The sequence below is a fragment of the Macrobrachium nipponense genome, chromosome 13 (genome assembly GCF_015104395.2).
Source record: "Macrobrachium nipponense isolate FS-2020 chromosome 13, ASM1510439v2, whole genome shotgun sequence".
Taxonomy (NCBI): Eukaryota; Metazoa; Arthropoda; class Malacostraca; order Decapoda; family Palaemonidae; genus Macrobrachium; species Macrobrachium nipponense.
In genome coordinates, this window is record NC_087206.1 from 73,733,836 (window position 1) to 73,752,964 (window position 19,129).

Consider the following 19,129-nt stretch of genomic DNA (forward strand, 5'->3'; position numbering starts at 1 on the left):
GGTGGTGGTAAGGGCCTCCCAACCTTCTCTATCCACATTCCATCTGTGCCTATCCAACCTCTGGATCACCTTGAGGTGGTAAGGGCCTTCCAACCTTCTCTACTTGCCTCTAGACCACCTCGAATTTCTAGCCACCTCCAAAATCCCCTTCGAGATACTCTAGCTGGCAACCTCCCCTGGTGTGCATCTTTATAAGGTGAAGTCAAGAACATCAGTCTCTCTTGAGCTGTCTTAAAAGGAACATTTACATGCTGCTGGCTTAGCAAGCTAGTTCAGTATGACCTCACGTGTATTATGACTTATGCCTGTGCCATCTTTGTTTAAAATATACCACCCTGCATATATACAGTCTTAATTATGACGAAAGTGTGGTAATTTATTACATAAACAAGAGTAGCATTACAAATGCAGAGAATTACATAAGAGAAATACATAACACTACATCAAGAGTAGCATTTACAATACCAAATTAAGTGGGCCTATTCCACAACTCTTCAGACCGGACATTACGCCAGTGGGTTTGAAAAAAAAAAAAAGGATTAAATTTGTGTGTAAAATTTGAGGCGTCCAGAACATTTTATTAACTGCCCTGGATTACCGACATCTTTCTTTGGGTTTTGAAGGTTACCGGCGATCCTCTTGCCTCTCCTCGTTCTCGTGATTTATCACCAGAGTTCCTCTTTAATATTCTCTTGAAACTCTCTCTTTGGGTTGGGTTGCTTCTCTCTCTAGTGCACACGATGTCTCCTCGGATGGAGTAATAAGACTTTGGCGACATCCCAATCCTTGTAACTCCTTGTAACATTTGCTCTTTCTCTGGGTTGGGTTTCTCTCTCTCGGTTGCATCAAAGGATCAATCTGTAAAAAGAGAAATATAAGCTTTATTACAACATTTCAGTGAAGTATACTGAAGTATGTAATTACGTAAAGTTTTTACTAGAGAGAGAGAGAGAGAGAGAGAGAGAGAGAGAGAGAGAGAGAGAGAGAGAGAGAGAGAGAGAGAGAGAGAGCAAAATGATAAAAGGTTTTTAATGACTTGAATTGAACTGATACATAAAAAAATGTTAACCCAGAAAAGTGATTGTGCGTGTGTCTCATTTCAAAGCAAAATAACAAAAATAACTTGTAGAACAATAATACATTAAAAAAAATTATTCACAAAAGTGTGTGTGCACGTGTGTGTGATTTAACAGCAAATAAAATATTGTTCCTAAATGGAAAGGAACTAGTAGGAAATGTTAAACTAGAATGAATTATGAGTAATAGTCCAAAACAAAATTCAAAGTTATAAAATTCAAATAGTTATAACAAAACTATAGAAGTTCGGAAAACGAACGATAATCCTTATAAGATGCTTTGCTATAATAAGAAAAAAAGTTTTTTGTTTTTTGGATTAGTAAAAATTTCCTAAAATTCACTAACTAGCAATTAAAGACTGGTATACCATATTTCCCATCATACCAAAAAGGAAAAAAAATCTCAGTGTCCTGTCACTAAATGGAGCAGACCTAACCTAACTGGCATGTTAATCCTATAATCCTTAACCATTTTCAAATTCACAATCATTAAAAAGAGAGAAAAAAAGACATCTCCACATTTTCGTCTTGAACACCCAGTACCTATATCTCATCTCACCTGTAACCCACTATGATTTCTTGGACTTCACTGCCATACTGCTGCTGTTATTATTTCTACTTTTTCAACTACTATCTGCTTCTCTTCCACTACAAACAAGAGGCCATACCACTAGAGTAGTGACCTTGAAATGTCCTCAAAAACATACCTACACAGTCCCCATTCACCTATCTAAATTATATTCCAGTTATTATCTTGGTAAACATGCTAGCACCAATCAATTTAGTACAGCGGTATTTGGTATTGTGCCCATTTAAAATACAAACATTATGAGGTTTAATTCAATCCAGTCATCATTCACAGTCAAATTTCTGCTTCTAACAATTCTTAACAGTCATAACATGATAGGACCTAAATTTGTTAAAACTAGGGACGAGCACTTTTGAGTGGTTAGCATTCATAATAAGACTAGCTAATTCCTGAACCTACAACAATACTCATCTTCTCAGTATTAGGCTTAAAAAGTTAATATAATTTCTGGAAAACACAAAACTATCACGAGATAAAACCATTTAACTATACATCAAACAGAATTTGATCCTGTTCCCACAAGGATTCCAGTGATGCAGGAAGAGTGGATGAACTAAAAACATCATTTCTGCTTTTCATTCGTCAACTGCGGATGGTCAATAAGAACAAAGGAACTGTACTGGTTTACATAAATCAACGTGTACAATGAATGTGGTGAGATTATACATAAGATGAAGCATATAAAACTCAAATTCGGAAGAACGCATTTTGTCAAACAGTTTGAAATAGAGAAAAAATACTGAGGAAGCAGTAGATATTAGTACTCCCTTACACAGATGGCCCAGAAGAATTTTCTTTGAAATGAGGGGGAGAGCAGAACAAGACAAATTATAAAGTAGTTAGACAGTTATGTGAGATGAGAACAAGACAAATTACAAAGTTGGAAAGTTATGTGGGATGAGGTCAAAGTCAATAGATGAAAAGTCAAAAAAAGTAATATACAAAGATTCAAAAGAACATGGAAAAGATCATTCACTAGTTTACAGCACGCTACATAAAATTGGTATTCCTACACAGGGGGCAATAAAGTTTCCTCTCAAATTTACCTATAATTCATCCACTACTTAAAATACTGTCATTGGTCTCGTAATAGCCTGGTTCTCCTAGTTCTCTATTCTTGCTAAGTGGATGGGAAGAGGATCAAGTGAAGACCCCCTTCCCCCCAAAAAAAATAGAAAATATAAATACTGTATAAAAGAATTTAGTCAAAGTTTAATGGGATAAATAACCAAATACCAGGTGCAAAAAAAATATATATATATATATATATATATAATCTCTTGAGATAAGTGATAATCCTCACCCTTGAGTGACTCAATACTTAACCTGTCACTAGTGCATGAATGTTGTAAAACTAACCCAATTTCTTTGAAGGGCCTTCCTAACCAAGGCATGCCATTGGCAAAATACCTTCCGTCTATAACATACTCACTTGCATTGCTCTTAACACAAAACTTAACTGGGTCACGACTAGCTTTGGAGAGAAAAATGAAAAATAAAGACCAACTGGCTAATTGACTATTCTCTCTGACCATTTGGGCAGCTGACTGTGTTCCCTCGAAGATCCCCCAAAACTTAATTCATTTTCCTGCTTTCCTGGACTCCTTTTCGCCCCTTTAAGACCCAGCTCCACGGTTTCCTTCAGAGATAAGGCTCACTTTCCTATTCCAGTTTTTTCTTTTGTCTTGGCTGGACGAGGGCATTGGACTGCCCAATTAGTCTCTGCTCTAAGATTATTTTCTCTCAGGAAAACGTCTGACCAGCCTCTAATTGCAAGTTGTGTAACAAAACCGCCAAAGACTAATTCAAAATAAAAGTTTGTCAAGATTAATAAATGTGCATAGGCCTACTGTACCTCTGTTTAAATTCCTTGTTTAACTGCATCTCTCAAAACGTGGGCATAATAGGATTCATCTTGAATTCCTGTTCAAACTGACGTCACAGAATCCGAAGCCTTTTCGGACAGGTTAGGACTGTCTTTGGTCCCGCAACCTGAAAGAAAGCCAGAATAATTAGTTAAATTACTGGTTTGTGACCTGATACGCTTGGCCCCCGCCCCCAGCATAAAAATAAATGTTAAACTAAAACATCAAATTTTAAACAAAATTTCTCTATCTAAAATAATTACAAATTAAATCTAAAAACAAAGATGAAAACACTATCAAATATTGTTGGTCAGTTAAGCCTTGTACGCTCAATTTTAAAAAGAATATTTGGCAAAACCTTTAAATGCAATTATACGATTAATGATCACTCACTTCCGCTGAATAAATATGCAATTGTGCTAAGCTCGTTTGTCAAATCAATATTTTTCATCGTGTTTTGTCTCCTGAATGTTTTGGTAAAAAAAATTTGTCTTGGAACTATGCTACAACTGAAAACAATTACCGGTTCCAAATAAAATAAAAAACAAATGCAAATAGTAATTTGAGGTGACCTTTGTGGCCCAGTATAGAAATACGAAAACTTGGTCAAACTTAACCTCAAGAATCTGGTCTTATTTAATATATTTTTTACATACGATAAATCAAAATTAGTCTTCCTTAAAAGAAATAAATTTTATCTTAGAATAAAACTCCTGTTATTCCTTGCACTTTAATTATATAACTAACTATACACTATTTAATTGTAACTCCATGCAGGTTTGCACGGTGACAAAATTTCTAAAACTGTCTGTAATATCTTCTGGCACAGTATAGACATTTTTACGATCAGCCAACTTTTAACTCAAATATCTTGCTTATACAGTTGTTGTTAATATACCAGTTACTACTATTCGGCTTTGAAGACAAAATGACGAGCGAATCCCATTAAACCTAATTTGCATACACTTGATAAAAACTAATGGTGACCAGAAACAGTCCGTTAGTATGCTACTGCACTCGGGTGAGTTATACTTCAAATATATATTTGGATACAATATATTTTCATGTTGTTCATTTTGGTTTTATGTTTTATGTACAGCCCTCCACAGGGACGATACCCTCTGTGGTGGGCTATTGGACGTTTTCAAAATTGGTTGCTTCTTATATATTTTATAATTGTCTTTGACATTTATAGTAGGATTATTGTTACCACTATTAAACTTAGCCCAAGAGTTCTACGCTGAATTCTTCTAAACCACCACGCCAAGTCGTTTCAAAAACTAGTTTTTCCGGGGATGCAAGTAATTATTTCACAGCATTTCCAAGAACACAATCACATACTCTACTGTAATAGAATTCAAGCTTACTGTTATGTACATCAGGCTCACGGTACTGCAATTCAGGCTTTCGGTTTGTTTGTTTGTTTGCATGGTGTTTTAACGTTGCATGGAACCAGTGGTTATCCAGCAACGGGACCAACGGCCTAACGTGACTTCCGAACCACGTCCAGGGTGAACTATCACCAGAAATACACATCTCTGACCCCTCAATGGAATGCCCGAGAATCGAGGTATTCAGGCCTACGGTAATGCAATTCGGGCTTCCGGTAATGTAATTCAGGCTCGTGATAATGTAATGCACCCTTTGTGTGTGTGTGTGTGTGTGTGTGTGTGGGGGGGGGGGGGGGGGGTTTAAGGTCGTAAGGAGCTGAACACCTGGTAAATACTGAATTACGAGAATTAGACTTCCTGGGTTAGTATATTACAGTAACCCTGAATTATATTACCATAACCCTGATTTACAATACAGTAAGCCTGAATTACATTACTGTAAGCCTGAAATACATAACTGTAAGCTTGAATTACTTTACTGACCGTAAGCCTGAATTACATTACCGAAAGCGTGAATTACAATACTGCAAGCCTCAGTTACATTACCGAAAGCCTGAATTACAATACTGTAAGCCTGAATTACATTATCGTAAGCATGAATTACCGCACCTAAAACTGGGAACTCGCAAACTTTTCAACAAAAATTAACAAATTGTAACTCGCAAAACTTTCTCAACTTCTAGAAAAAAATAGTTAACAGTACCTACATTGAAAAAATGAAATACCCAAAGGTATAGTTTTAAAACAAAAGGACTTTCACACACACTGACGCAACTTGTGAATTTATAGGCTAAAAACCGCCAACAAAAGCTTATGATTATCGTGAATTGAGTCTAGTCGATTTCTGAGTAAAGACCTCATCGGGAATGACCAAAATTTTCTGTTAATAACCTTGAAATAATTAAGTATTAAGAATTTCCTGGTTAAATATTATTGGAACATCAATTTACAAGAGGATATCCATACCTCCAAGCATATTGGGTCATCCGTCATGACTAATCAGATTTCATCAAAGCTTCCTTAGTTAGTTCTCTCTCTCTCTCTCTCTCTCTCTCTCTCTACAACAAATTCATGTTAATGTTCAATCGGTTAGTTCCAATTGGTTAGTTCCTTTAACTTAATATATTTCTTAAAATTTGTAAGAACATAATTTACTTAATAATTTTACTTTTGAACGTCGTTTATATAGAAATAAATTGTGTCATCCGCAAATAACTTCAAGATACCTGGGAGTTTTATTCATGCTTAATAAAATTCTACTTTTATTTTTTGAAACTAAATTTGAATGAGTACACAAAATTACCACCTCTAATATTAAACCATGTCGCCTACGATAGGCCTGTCCTAATAAATGAGTTTCCTAACTTGTACTAAACTGAAACGTTTGCCTTATATTAGGTTTTAAATTCTGGAAAAATAAAAGGTAGTAAAATGTGGAGGTAAATATTCGGTAAATACTTGAACAATCGTGAACACAGTAAAGAAAAGACCACCTAATGACTCATTCTCTCCAGTGGCGTTACTAGGATTATTAGTGCCCGGGGCGTCCTGAAAGTGCCTCCCAATTCCGTGTTAAAAATTAACGCACATTCTAAGTCTTGACATCTCAATCATTTATTTTATTTCGAAAAAAAAATCAAGATTTACTACGGAACCCTACGAGCTTGATTAGGAGCGAATTCGCCAATACCAAATGATAAGTCCCCCCCCCCCCCACCTCGAACAGTGCCGTTAGGGGGAGAGTGGGGCGGAGGGCCCCACCCCCTACCCTTAGTTACGCCACTGATTCGCTCTCAAGATTCTGAGCGGAGATTGTAAAGTTAACTTTGGCGATATGATATTCATTTCAGCCTCAATTTATGGAAAGCCTTAAATTTCACAATTAACTTCGAAATTTTATGAACATGCCAGGTGAACCGTAAACTCGCATATTAATTTTTTTTCTATCTAGGGCTGATTAGTGACGTAAAATTGCCTATTACAAACCTTTTACTGGTGTGATTTAATTAGCATTAGCCTGCGTAATATTTTAATGAAAAGTCTCGACACGCTGTTCACTCATAATAGCAAGATAAGAATTTTTCAGGACTAAAAGTGGCTAGTTTATCAAAAAAATAGATTTTAAATCACATGAAAGAATGTCAGTTTCACATACTTTGTTACACGTTATGACCCATAAACAAGTTATAAGAAGCGGCCATTGTTGGTAATCTGATGGTAGTGAAACGCTTTCCCTATTAGGTTCAACCATTCCTAAAACCGTAACTGTATATTCTGAAAGGTTACATGTCGGGAGGCCTATACAACAAAGTAACATAGGGGAGGGGGGAGGGGGGAGGGTGGGGGCTATTCTTTGGAAATTAGTTTCATATAGTATTTGGATTGCTCATCAAGAATTGACCGTTTTTGGGGGGTCGACTGCAATTAACCTCCAGGGGCTAGTACTAAGCACGGCGAAATACTTTTGACGCCTCAATCCACAGTGGCTGTCATACTCACCGGGAAGTGTCTTGCAAAACGTGCGGAGTTATTGCCTGGAATTACCGACAGACGTCATTACCACCACCGATACTGACACTAGCTTGTGTTTCAATGCCTTAATCCACTTCCACCACATTTACTTAGGTCTAACAACTGTGGTGGTTCAACAAATCACTTCCCTTTTCATCAAGGTATTATACAAGATTCGTTGCCCTCTTACTACTAAGGTAAAATCGAAAAACTTAAATGAGTAGGGTACGATGTGAACAGACTCCCCAAATTTAGGCCTGATCTCTTAGCTAGCTGGCAATGGGCCACTTTTTTACACCGGAAGAGGTAACACCTTGACTGAATCGGTAACCTGGCGTACGTACGATACCACCTAATCTCAAAACTGTTAAGACAAAATTCAAGTGTGGAGCAGGTATTTTCCTTACCAGCACTACCTTCAAAATGAAGGCTTACCGGCATTTGAGAAATAGACCAGTTTCTTTATTTATTTATTGCACCACTCACTGACAAACTGCGGAAATTTTAAACATTTTGGCTTATCAGTTTTACTATAGCTATACACTGTGGCCACGAAGCAAGAGATGTGGGAAAGAAATTTTGGCAGATTATGTTACCGATTAGTCGGTGTCCAAAAACACGTATAAGAACGATCCTAGGATACATACTTCATAAAAAAGGGGGGATGTGGAACTATCTCATTGACGGCAGAAAAGAACCAAAATTTTCTTGGAACTCTGGGAGGAGGTTGGTTGGAACCGGCCGTAACCCGGTCACGGAAATAACTTTTGTAAGGCTAGGTTAAGTTGTGGCAGTTATATTTTATTTGGTGGGGGTTGGAGCAAATACTTCCCTGAATTTGCATTTACTCGAGTTGGCCTTGGCACTGACCACTTACATGAAAATTTGGAAATTTTCACAAAATATTCTACATTAACTTCCAATTTAATTTTGAATTCGTGAATATTCATTGTATCCAACCGCTACCCGTGTTCCAGTAACGCCTCCTAATCATTGATCCAAATAAATATATTTTTGATGGTCCACTGATTACAACCCAGGAAAGCTTCACAAAAGCCGGTTGTGAAAATCACCGAATTCTCGTAAAAATTCAACATTTGGTAATTCTATACAATAGCTCCGCCACTAATAATTTTGATAATTTTTTTTTTCTGATGAATTACTTAGTGCTTTATCTAAAGCTGACCTTTTTTTTTTTTTGAGGAGGAACAGTATTTTTACCGTATTTGTAAACCTTTCCAATCTTGGGGGACCCCCAGTGGGAAACCGGGGTTTTTGGGTGGGGAATGAATTAAAGAATCCGTTTTAACATACGAATAATGGGCACATGCGGAATTAGCAATAAACAAGGCCACCAGCTATCCTAAACAAACCATCTAACCTAACCTAGTAGCCGTATCCTTACCTAGCGAGGGGGGGGGGGAATCCCCCCCCCCCCCCCGCCTTACACAGCCATATTAAATATAAGACAGCCTAAAACCCTTTGTGTACTTACTTAGGTTGGAGGGTAAAGGTGAGCTGCCACCTTTAAGAATGCATGGAGCCTATCTTTACTCAAAAGAATCCAAATAGTAAACATATAAAAATATTCAATAAAATATGAAAACTTAAACTTACCCTAATTTGGTTCGCATATTACCAGGTTCACGAACAGATTTTTTCAAGGATTCTTTTCTGTTCCTTTCATTCAATAAATCGAGAAATTGCGTTGTGTTTATACGTCTTAAATTACCATATTTTGTGATCGTATCAACCATTATTGACCAGGAATAGATTTATACTTATATAACCTTTAAAACATTGTGTAATTCCTATACCACGATCCGAAGAATAGCCTTATTCATTTACAATGCCTGTCAGTAACAATATCTATCGTGCATGCATGCCTTCAATATTATCACCTAAAACACTTTTAAATCTTAGACTTAGCTGTAATACATGATGATATTATTTCTCTGAAGTTGTGTTGATTCCTTTACCCCCCTCGCATGTTGAGCTACTGTAAGGTGACGTTGACCTTCACACTTTAACAACTAAACCGGTACTTCTTGACTGACTCAAATCAGTCGGAGACGATTGACGATCCACGCATGCGCGACCCGCATTCACTAGCGACAATACTTAACGACTTGTTAAAGATTGCTTAGAGTTAAACCACCATTTAATGTATTTAACTCTTCAAAAACACTTAATATAAAGAAATATTATACTATCACTAACAATTCCACACAACTTATATATAATTTTCTACGCATCTTGCACTGCATAATGTTTACAATATTTCCCTTACAAACTAAAGATAAATGACTGTTTACTGGTCTTTATAAATACACTATCGTGATTCCATCTCGAGTCACGATAGAGCCTATGATCCAATACTTTAAAATGCAATTTAAAGTAGGCAAGAGCCAAATATCCAACAAACTGATCCTTTCGACGACCGTATTTAGGCAACAGATTCTTCAAATCCCGCCACCGCCTCTCAATAGTATTAGTATGAGCTCCAGTGTGCGGGTCCACAAAGTTCAAGGAGTGGTTGACTTAAATGAAGAAATCCCTCCTCATTTAGGCAATCTTATGCCTTCCAACACTCGGAAATGATGGTAGTGCCGGGCTCTATATAATCCCTTTTCACTGTTAAAACTGTCACTTTGTTCCTACTTTCTACAGGAACAGCAATTGAGACGAGAACTTGGGAGAAAATCCACATAAACTGATGTCAAAGTAGATGGCAAATGAGAAATCGCACCAGAAGTTGAAGGTTCACACGCTTCCATGGCTCTCAAAAGACTGAAAAATTAGCGGTGGAAATTGTGTGAAAAGTGTCGAAAAGTGTTAGTTTCCTAGTAAAACTGTTCCCTGATTGGGTATTCAAGTCACGTGATTCTAGTTTTGTTAAAATGCTAGTCCCAAGTAAAATGTGGATAATCATCATTGATGGTAATTCTAAGCCCGCATTCCGCGGTACAGTAGACTATGGCAGTTGATGTTTTCCTATGTTATTTTACCTGCTGAACAAGATTTTAAAGTAATATTTATTCGGTCGACTGTAATTAAACCATAAATTACCTCTGAAGACTACATGACAGTACAAGGGGTCCGATGTACCAACTACAGAGTTCAAAGGTAAATAACAGATTAGTTACAGTCGACCGGAAAAATATCACCTTAAACTCTTGTAAAGTAAGTAAAATAAAATAGGGAAACGTCAATTGCCATAGTCTACTTCGACTGAACAATCTTCGAAGTGTTGGTTTGGGGCCATGAAACGTAAACAAACCGCTATATTTGAATGCTGGTAGGGGGTGGGGGATACGTAACTAACAGGGAGCCTTATGTCCGGTAAAGGTGGGGTGTGCCGGATACTGGAAGAGGAAGGCAGAGGTACGAGTTGGTAAAGCCACGCTGGGATATGGTGGTAAATAATTCCCACTAAATATCACCGACATCAAAAGCACTAAACCTTTGGAACACTAAAACACAATATAACAAAGTACATAAAGATTAGGAACCTTACCTTAAAGGGTGGAGGTGGATTTTAAAGTACGCCACTGCCGTGATCTTGACAGTATATTACCAACCTTTCATACTGCCCCGAGTAATGGGCCGAAATGTCCTTATAACTAAGGAAACAGTTAACACATGTACTGGGCAGAATCGAGTTAGTAATGAGGCCAGGAGGAGGTGGGGGTGCCTGGGACTGCTTCCACCATCTGGCTCGTTAATTAGTGAAATGAGACACTAGCAAGTTTGTCAGGAGGAAGGGAGGGGGGTGGGGGGGGGACCACGAAACAGTAGGGAGGAGGTGGGGTGGGGGGTAAATATTCACGTTTGTGAAAAAAAAACAAGAATGGGTGGACAATATAGGAAATGAGGGAGGCCTGTTAGGGGGTAATTGAACTTGACAAATGTTGAGTGAAATCGTACAAACATAGCTGCTTTTATGTTTATGAAACCAAAGTTATCGTGTATTATTAAAGTAAAAAATATTGCAATGAAACCTTACAGTAGGGACACATATTTTACATAAGAGCTAATAATCCATACATACATTGAAATATACATTGAAATCTATCTATACACAGTGTTTTACATCTGGTATTTACACATCTGGTACTTAAGTATAAATTATCAAATACAAGTCTAAGACCATTTTAGTGAATAATGAATAGAATATTATCAAGTTTCAAGGATCAGAGTGGGCCAGTTCAGGGGGTGATTGAGCATAAGAAATGTTGAGGACAATTGTCAAAATTGTGTAATCTAACCAGCAGGCTCCCCCCATCCCCATAGCCCCCCTTAAAGGAAGGAAATCTTAGAAGTGTAACATATAGGTTAGGATAGTAACCAAACCAACTTAACCTACCCTAACCTAGTAGAATGTGTTCCCTGACTGGGGGGACTCGGCCCCCCGTAACCCCCCTTGAAGGAAGGCAGTCTTAGAAGTTTAACTCATAGGTTAGGATCCTAACTAACCAACCTAACCTAGAAGAACGTGTTACCTGACCCCCCCTACCCCACCCCCCTTAAAGGAAGGCAATCTTAGAAGTGTAACATAGGTTAGGATCGTAACCGAACCAACCTAACCTAACCTAGTCAAACATAATGCCTGGCCAGGGGGCTCTGCCCCCTGTACCCCCCCTTAAAGGAAGGTAATCTTAGAAGTGTAACATATAGGTTAGGATCGTAACCTAACCAACCTAACCTAACCTAACCTAGTAGAACATGTTGCTTGACCGGGGGAGCTCCGACCCTTAAAGGAAGGTAATCTTATAAGTGTAACATAGGTTAGGATCGTAACCTAACCAACCTAACCTAACCTAACTTAGTAGAACATGTTGCCTGACCCTCTTAAAGGAAGGTAATCTTAGAAATGTAACAGAGGTTAGGATCGTAACCTAACCAACCCATCCTAATAGAACAAGAACTTGTTATGGGTCAGACAGGCATGTAAAGGTGAATATAGAAAAAAGAAGGGAGAAAAAATGCATGTGTAAATTGGAATGTCTGTAAAATATAAAGATGTAATACCAATTTCACGAAAGAAGTAATACCATCAATTTCACGTCATTGACAGAAAGATCTCGAAACGTCCTAAAACCGCCTTCTAGTCCCACCCCTCAGGAGACTTTCAGTGCCCTACCCTTAATTGTAATGTAATATTGTAAGATCTATAAGGCAACATTATGAAGTGAGAACAAGTCAGTGCACATATTAAACAAAACTATGATAAACAGAACAGAAATAAAAACTTGAAGTAATATTACACAATTACAAAACAAATGAGGAAAAGGAATATATGTAACAATGCATGAATCCTCCCCAAAAACCTCCTATCACAACGTAGGGTTAATAATGCAACATGATTGGTTAAATACATGTAACCCCCTACAAAACCCCCATCATTTATCTCCTTAGGAAATTTGTGTCTGAACTAAAAGCTCCCTTATATCTCGGCGCATGCACAGTAGGATTGGCGCATGTGTAGTAGGATTCGGCGTCGTATTAGCAGTAGCAATAAGTAGATTTTGGCTATGTAACAGCTCCATTATCGGTTTATTTATAGCTTTATTTAAGCTTTTATTTCGTGTGTCAAATGTCATAAATAAGAGGAAATGACACAATAACACTACAAAACCTTCCCCAAAGTGTTTTACCACACCCTAAACCCCGCATTCCCATCAGCCCCCCTTACCGTAGGATACAGTTGAATGGCATAATTCGCCCAAGTTTTTTACCCCACCTAGAACCCCTCATTCCCATTTGTCCCCCTAACCATAGGATAGAGTTAAAAGGTAAATTACACGTTAATTACAGCCGGCCGAAAAAATATCTTAAATTCTTGTTCAGGAGGTAAAAATGTATAGAAAAATTGGCATAGTCTAGTTCACCGCAGTATAAGGGCTTAGATCTACCAGTCTATGTTTTTAATACAAACGAACAAACGAGAGCTCAGTCTGAAGAGGAATTGGTAGATCTAAGCCCTTATTCCGCGGCGAACTAGACTATTCCAGTTGACGTTTTTCTATACAGTTTTACCTACTGAACACGAATTTAAAATATTTTTTCGGCCAGCTGTAATTAACGTGTAATTTACCTTTGAACTCTATCCTACGGTAAGGGGGACCGATGGGAATGCGGGGTTTTGGGTGGGGTAAAACACTTGGGGGAAGGTTTTGTAGTGTTATTGTGTCATTTCCTCTTATTTATGACATTTGAAACACAAGCTTAAATAAAGCGATAAATAAACCAGTAATGGAGCCGTTACATAGCCCAAATCCACTAATTGATATTGCTATTACGACGCCGAATCCTACTACGCATGCGCCAATCCTACTGCGCATGCGCCGAGATATAAGGGAGCTTTTAGTTCAGACATAAACTTCCTAAGGAGATAAATGATGGGGTATTGTAGGGGGTTACATGTATTTAACCAATCATGTTGCATTATTAACCCTACGTTGCGATAGGTGGTTTTTGGGGAGGATTCATGCATTGTTGCATATATTCCTTTTCCTTATTTGTTTTGTAATTGTGTAATATTATTTCAAGCTTTTATTTCTGTTCCGTTTATCATAGTATTGTTTAATATGTGCACTGACTTATTCTCACTTCATAATGTTGCCTTATATATCTTACAATATTACGTTACAATTGAGGGCAGGCCACTGAAACTCTCCTGAGGGGTGGACTAAAAGGCGGTTTTAGGACGTTTCGAAGCCTTCCTGTCAATGACGTGAAATTGATGGTATTACATTTTTTTAAATTGATGGTATTAAATTTTTCATGAAATTGGTATTACATCCTCTCATTTTACAGACATTCCAATTTACACATGCATTTTTTCTCCTTTTTTTCTATATTCACCTTTACATGCCTGACCCATAACAATTTCTGGTAGATCTAGTGTACCTATCCGCGGCGGCCCAGAGTATGGCAGTTGCGGTTTTTCTATGCAGTTTTACCTCCTGAACAAGAATTTGAAGTAATATTTATTCGGACGACTTAATTTACCTTGAACTCTATCCTACGGAAAGGGGGATCCCAATTTGGGAACCGGGGTTTTGGGTGGGGACAAAACCAACTCTATCCTACGGTAAAGGGGATTCCCAGTGGGAACCGGGGTTTTGGGTGGGGACAAAACCCAACTCTATCCTACGGTAAGGGGGACCCCCAGTGGGAACCGGGGTTTTGGGTGGGGACAAAACCCCACCTATCCTACGAAGGGGAAACCCCCATTGGGAACCGGGGTTTTGGGTGGGGAGAACCACTTGGGGGGGGAGTTTTGCCGTGTTATTGTGGTATTTCCCACATTTATCACTTTTAAAAACACGAAATACAGGCGGAAATAAGAGATAACAAACTAGCGATAGTGGAGCCGTTCCACATCCATATTCGTCTACTACTACTACTACTACCACAACACTGAATCCTACTACGCATGTGCTAATGCTACTGCGCATGCGCTAACTGTAAAGGAGCTTTTGGCCTAAACTCAGACTTTTTAGTGAGGAAAGAAATGGGGGTTTACGGGAGGGATACATGTATTTAGCCAAACACGTTACAGTATGACCCCTACATTGCTACCAGGAACTGAGTGAAGGATTTGGGTGGTAACAGGGTTCCCAGATTTGGCAGTTTTCTCACCCAAATTTGGCTTTTTTTTCCTAATTTGGTGGGTTAAAAATTCACTTTGGCTGGTTTTCAAACACTTTCTATTGAGCTAAACACTGATCCCACGTTTGAGGAATCTACTCCCCAGATTGGGAATTTTTGAAGGTTTTCAGGAAAATCTTGGGTTGGGAATTTGAATAGGTTTTCAGTAAAAACTTGGTAACATTTAAGCAAAATATGAAGATGGAATTTGAAATAAAAATCACACACACACCAGACGACCACAAAAACAGGCCGCCGGATTCTCAGAGAACGGGCCTCATTTCAAAATTTCAATTCATTCTCGTTTTTTTTCCTGTATTCTTATATTAGTTTATATTATCTAACTAAAACTATGATGCCGCTATACAAGCATATATATGATAAAAAATATGCATTTATAAAGATAAATATAAACACACATATATTTGCCGGAGTTATTTGGGGGGTTGGTTTGGATTTCCATTTGGCGGGATTTTGGCTGGTTTCATGGTAGACTTTGGCTGGTTGGTAGTGATGTCATCTGGTGGGAACCCCTGGCTGGTAACCATACGTTGAGTTACATAAAAGCATTTACCTAATTTGTTTATTAAACATGTTATGTGAATTCTAGTGTTTATTCCTTTTCCTTTTCCATAGTATTTGTATAATAACTGTTTTGAAATATCCCCACCTAATCATTTCACCATATATAACTTGAAATATTATGTTATAATTTGAGGACAGACACCTAAAAATGCCTACGTGTTGATATAGAACTCAGTTTTAGGACGTTTCGATACCTACTACCTACCTGTTACGTGAAATTGCACATTGCGTTGCATATTACATACAAACTCCCTATATCATTTATACACAAGTCAATCCCTCCCCTTTCCAGTATTCACGACTGGCTCTTTACGTTACACCATTTACAATGCATTTCTCACCGATACCAATACCTAGATTAAAGTTTGTTTTTCCATTATTATTATAAAACCTACATTTAAATATATAACATTTAAATATATTGCCATTATTATTATAAAACCTCATTTAATATATTCCATTATACAGTTTTACAGACATTACAATTTACACCTCCCTTCCAGTTTCCTTACTATTATGCAGTTATGTATGGTTACTTTTAACATATTACAACACTTCCACACCCATCAAAGTTAGGTTTATATGTCATTTTACCTACTGGGGGCCGAATCCCCTCCCCGGTTAGGCAACTACCCTTAGGTTTAGTTTGTTATGTTGGTTTACCTACTAGTTTTACTTCCTTGAAGGGGGTTACCCGGTTAGGCTAGGTTGGTTAGTTCTTCAAGGGTGGATACCGGGAGGGGGGGGGGGTTGGGGGGGGGGGTTGGTTAGGTTACATTCCCTACTTGGTTACCTACTACGTTAGGTTGGTTATGTTACATTTCCTTACTAGGTTAGGTTAGGCCTTTAAGGGGGGGTACGGGGGGCGAAGCCCCCATGGTCAGGCAATATTCCCTACTAGGTTAGGTTAGGTTAGGTTGTTTAGGTTACATTCCTTACTAGGTTAGGTTAGGCCTTTAAGGGGGGGGTACGGGGGGGCAAAGCCCCCCTGGTCAGGCAATATTCCCTACTAGGTTAGGTTAGGTTAGGTTACATTCCTTACTAGGTTACGTTAGGCCTAGTATTTCCCTACTAGGTTAGGTTAGGTTACTTTCCTTACTAGGTTTGGTTAGGCCTTTAAGGGGGGGTACGGGGGGGCGAAGCCCCCCTGGTCAGGCAATGTTCCCTACTAGGTTAGGTTTGGTTAGGTTGGTTAGGTTACATTCCTTACTAGGTTACGTTAGGCCTAGTATTTCCCTACTAGGTTAGGTTAGGTTATGTTCCTTACTAGGTTAGGTAGATATAGTGTACCTATCCGCGGCGGCCCAGAGTATGGCAGTTGCGGTTTTTCTATGCAGTTTTACCTCCTGAACAAGAATTTGAAGTAATATTTATTTCGCACGATAATTTACTTTTGAACTCTAGCCTACGGCAAAGGGGATTCCCAATTTGGGAACCGGGGATTTGGGTTTGACAAAACCCCAACTCTATCCTACGGTAAGGGGGACCCCCAGTGGGAACTGGGGTTTTGGGTGGGGAGAAACCACTTGAGGGGAGATTTTGCCGTGTTATTGTGGTATTTCCCACATTATCACTTTTTAAAAAACACGAAATACAGGCGGACAAATAGGAGATAACAAAAACTAGCGATAGTGGGAGCCGTTCCACATCCATATTCGTTTACTACTACTACATACCTACAACACTGAATCCTACTACGCATGCGCTAATGCTACTGCGCATGCGCTAACTGTAAGGGGAGTTTTGGCCTAAACTCAGGACTTCTTAGTGAGGAAAGAAATGGGGGTTTACGGGAAGGATACATGTATTTAGCCAAACACGTTACAGTATGACCCCTACATTGCTACCGGACTGAGTGAAGGATTGGGTGGTAACAGGGTCCCAGATTTGGTAGTTTCTCACCAAATTTGGCTTTTTTCCTAATTTGGTGGGTAAAAATTCACTTTGGCATGTTAGTGGTATTTGGCTGGTTTTCAAAAACACTTTCTATTTGAGCTAAACACTGATCTCACGTTGAGGAATCTCTCCCCAGTTTGGGATTTTTGAAGGTTTTCAGGAAAATCTGGGGAATTTGAATAGGTTTTCAGTAAAAACTTGGTAATATTTAAGCAAAATATGTAGATGACCAGACAACCACAAAAACAGGCCGCCGGATTCTCAGAGAACGAGGCTCATTCAAATTTCAATTCATTCTCGTTTTTTTTCTGTATTCTTATATTAGTTTATATTATCTAACTAAAACTATGATGCCGCTATACAAGCATATATATGATAAAAAATATGCATTTATAAAGATAAATATAAACACACATATGGATTTGCGGTTATTTGGGTTGGTTGGATTTCCAGTTTGCGGGATTTTGGCTGGTTTCATGGTAGACTTTGGCTGGTTGGTAGTGGTGTCATCTGGGAACCCTGGCTGGTAACCATACGTTGAGTTACATAAAAGCATTTACCTCACTTGTTTATTAAACATGTTATGTGAATTCTAGTGTTATTCCTTTTCCTTTTCCATAGTATTTGTAGAATAACTGTTTTGAAATATCCCCACCTAATCATTTAACCATATATAACTTGAAATATTATATTATAATTGAGGACAGACACCTAAAAATGCCTACGTGTTGATATAGAAACTCAGTTTTAGGACGTTTCGATACCTACCTACCTACCGGTTACGTGAAATTGCACATTGCGTTGCATATTACATACACACTCCCTATATCATTTATACACAAGTCAATCCCTCCCCTTTCCAGTATTCACGACTGGCTCTTTACGCTACACCATTTACAATGCATTTCTCACCGATACCAATACCTAGATTAAAGTTTGCCATTATTATTATAAAACCTACATTTAAATATATTCCATTATACAGTTTTACAGACATTACAATTTACACCTCCCTTCCAGTTTCCTTACTATTATGCAGTTATGTATGGTTACTTTTAACATTTTACAACACTTCCACACCCATCAAAGTTAGGTTTATATGTCATTTTACCTACTGGGGGCCGAATCCCCTCCCCGGTTAGGCAACATACCCTTAGGTTTAGTTTGTTATATGTTGGTTTACCTACTTATTTTACTTCCTTGAAGGGGGTTACCCGGTTAGGCTAGGTTGGTTAGTTCTTCAAGGGTGGATACTGGGAGGGGGGGGGGGCGGATGGTTAAGTTACATTCCCTACTTGGTTACCTACTACGTTAGGTTTGGTTAGGTTACATTCCTTACTAGGTTAGGTTAGGCCTTTAACCCTCTCCGGTCCGGACGTGGTGAACATCTTGTTTACGTTCCGGTCTTGGTACTTTACCCGTCGGTGAACAGTTGAAGAGTTCGACGCATTGAAAGTTCTCACAAAATGCTTTCTAATTTTACCCCTGTATTTTTTAGCATGACTAAAGTGGTACCATTGGAAAGCTGAACGTTTATTCTAGTGTATATTAAAACTTCTT

At 38.4% G+C, this 19,129-nt stretch overlaps 1 long non-coding RNA gene across 1 annotated transcript in view; it reads right to left on the minus strand.

The window, feature by feature from the left end:
* Positions 1-363: 363 nt before the first annotated feature.
* The window catches only part of LOC135225495 (uncharacterized), a 43,576-nt gene continuing 24,810 nt past the window's right edge, over positions 364-19,129 (minus strand). The window contains exons 2-3 of the long non-coding RNA XR_010317002.1: positions 3,521-3,657; positions 364-858 (exon numbers count right to left, since the gene is read on the minus strand). This is a non-coding gene — a long non-coding RNA (uncharacterized LOC135225495). The remainder of the gene's footprint in view (positions 859-3,520; positions 3,658-19,129) is intronic.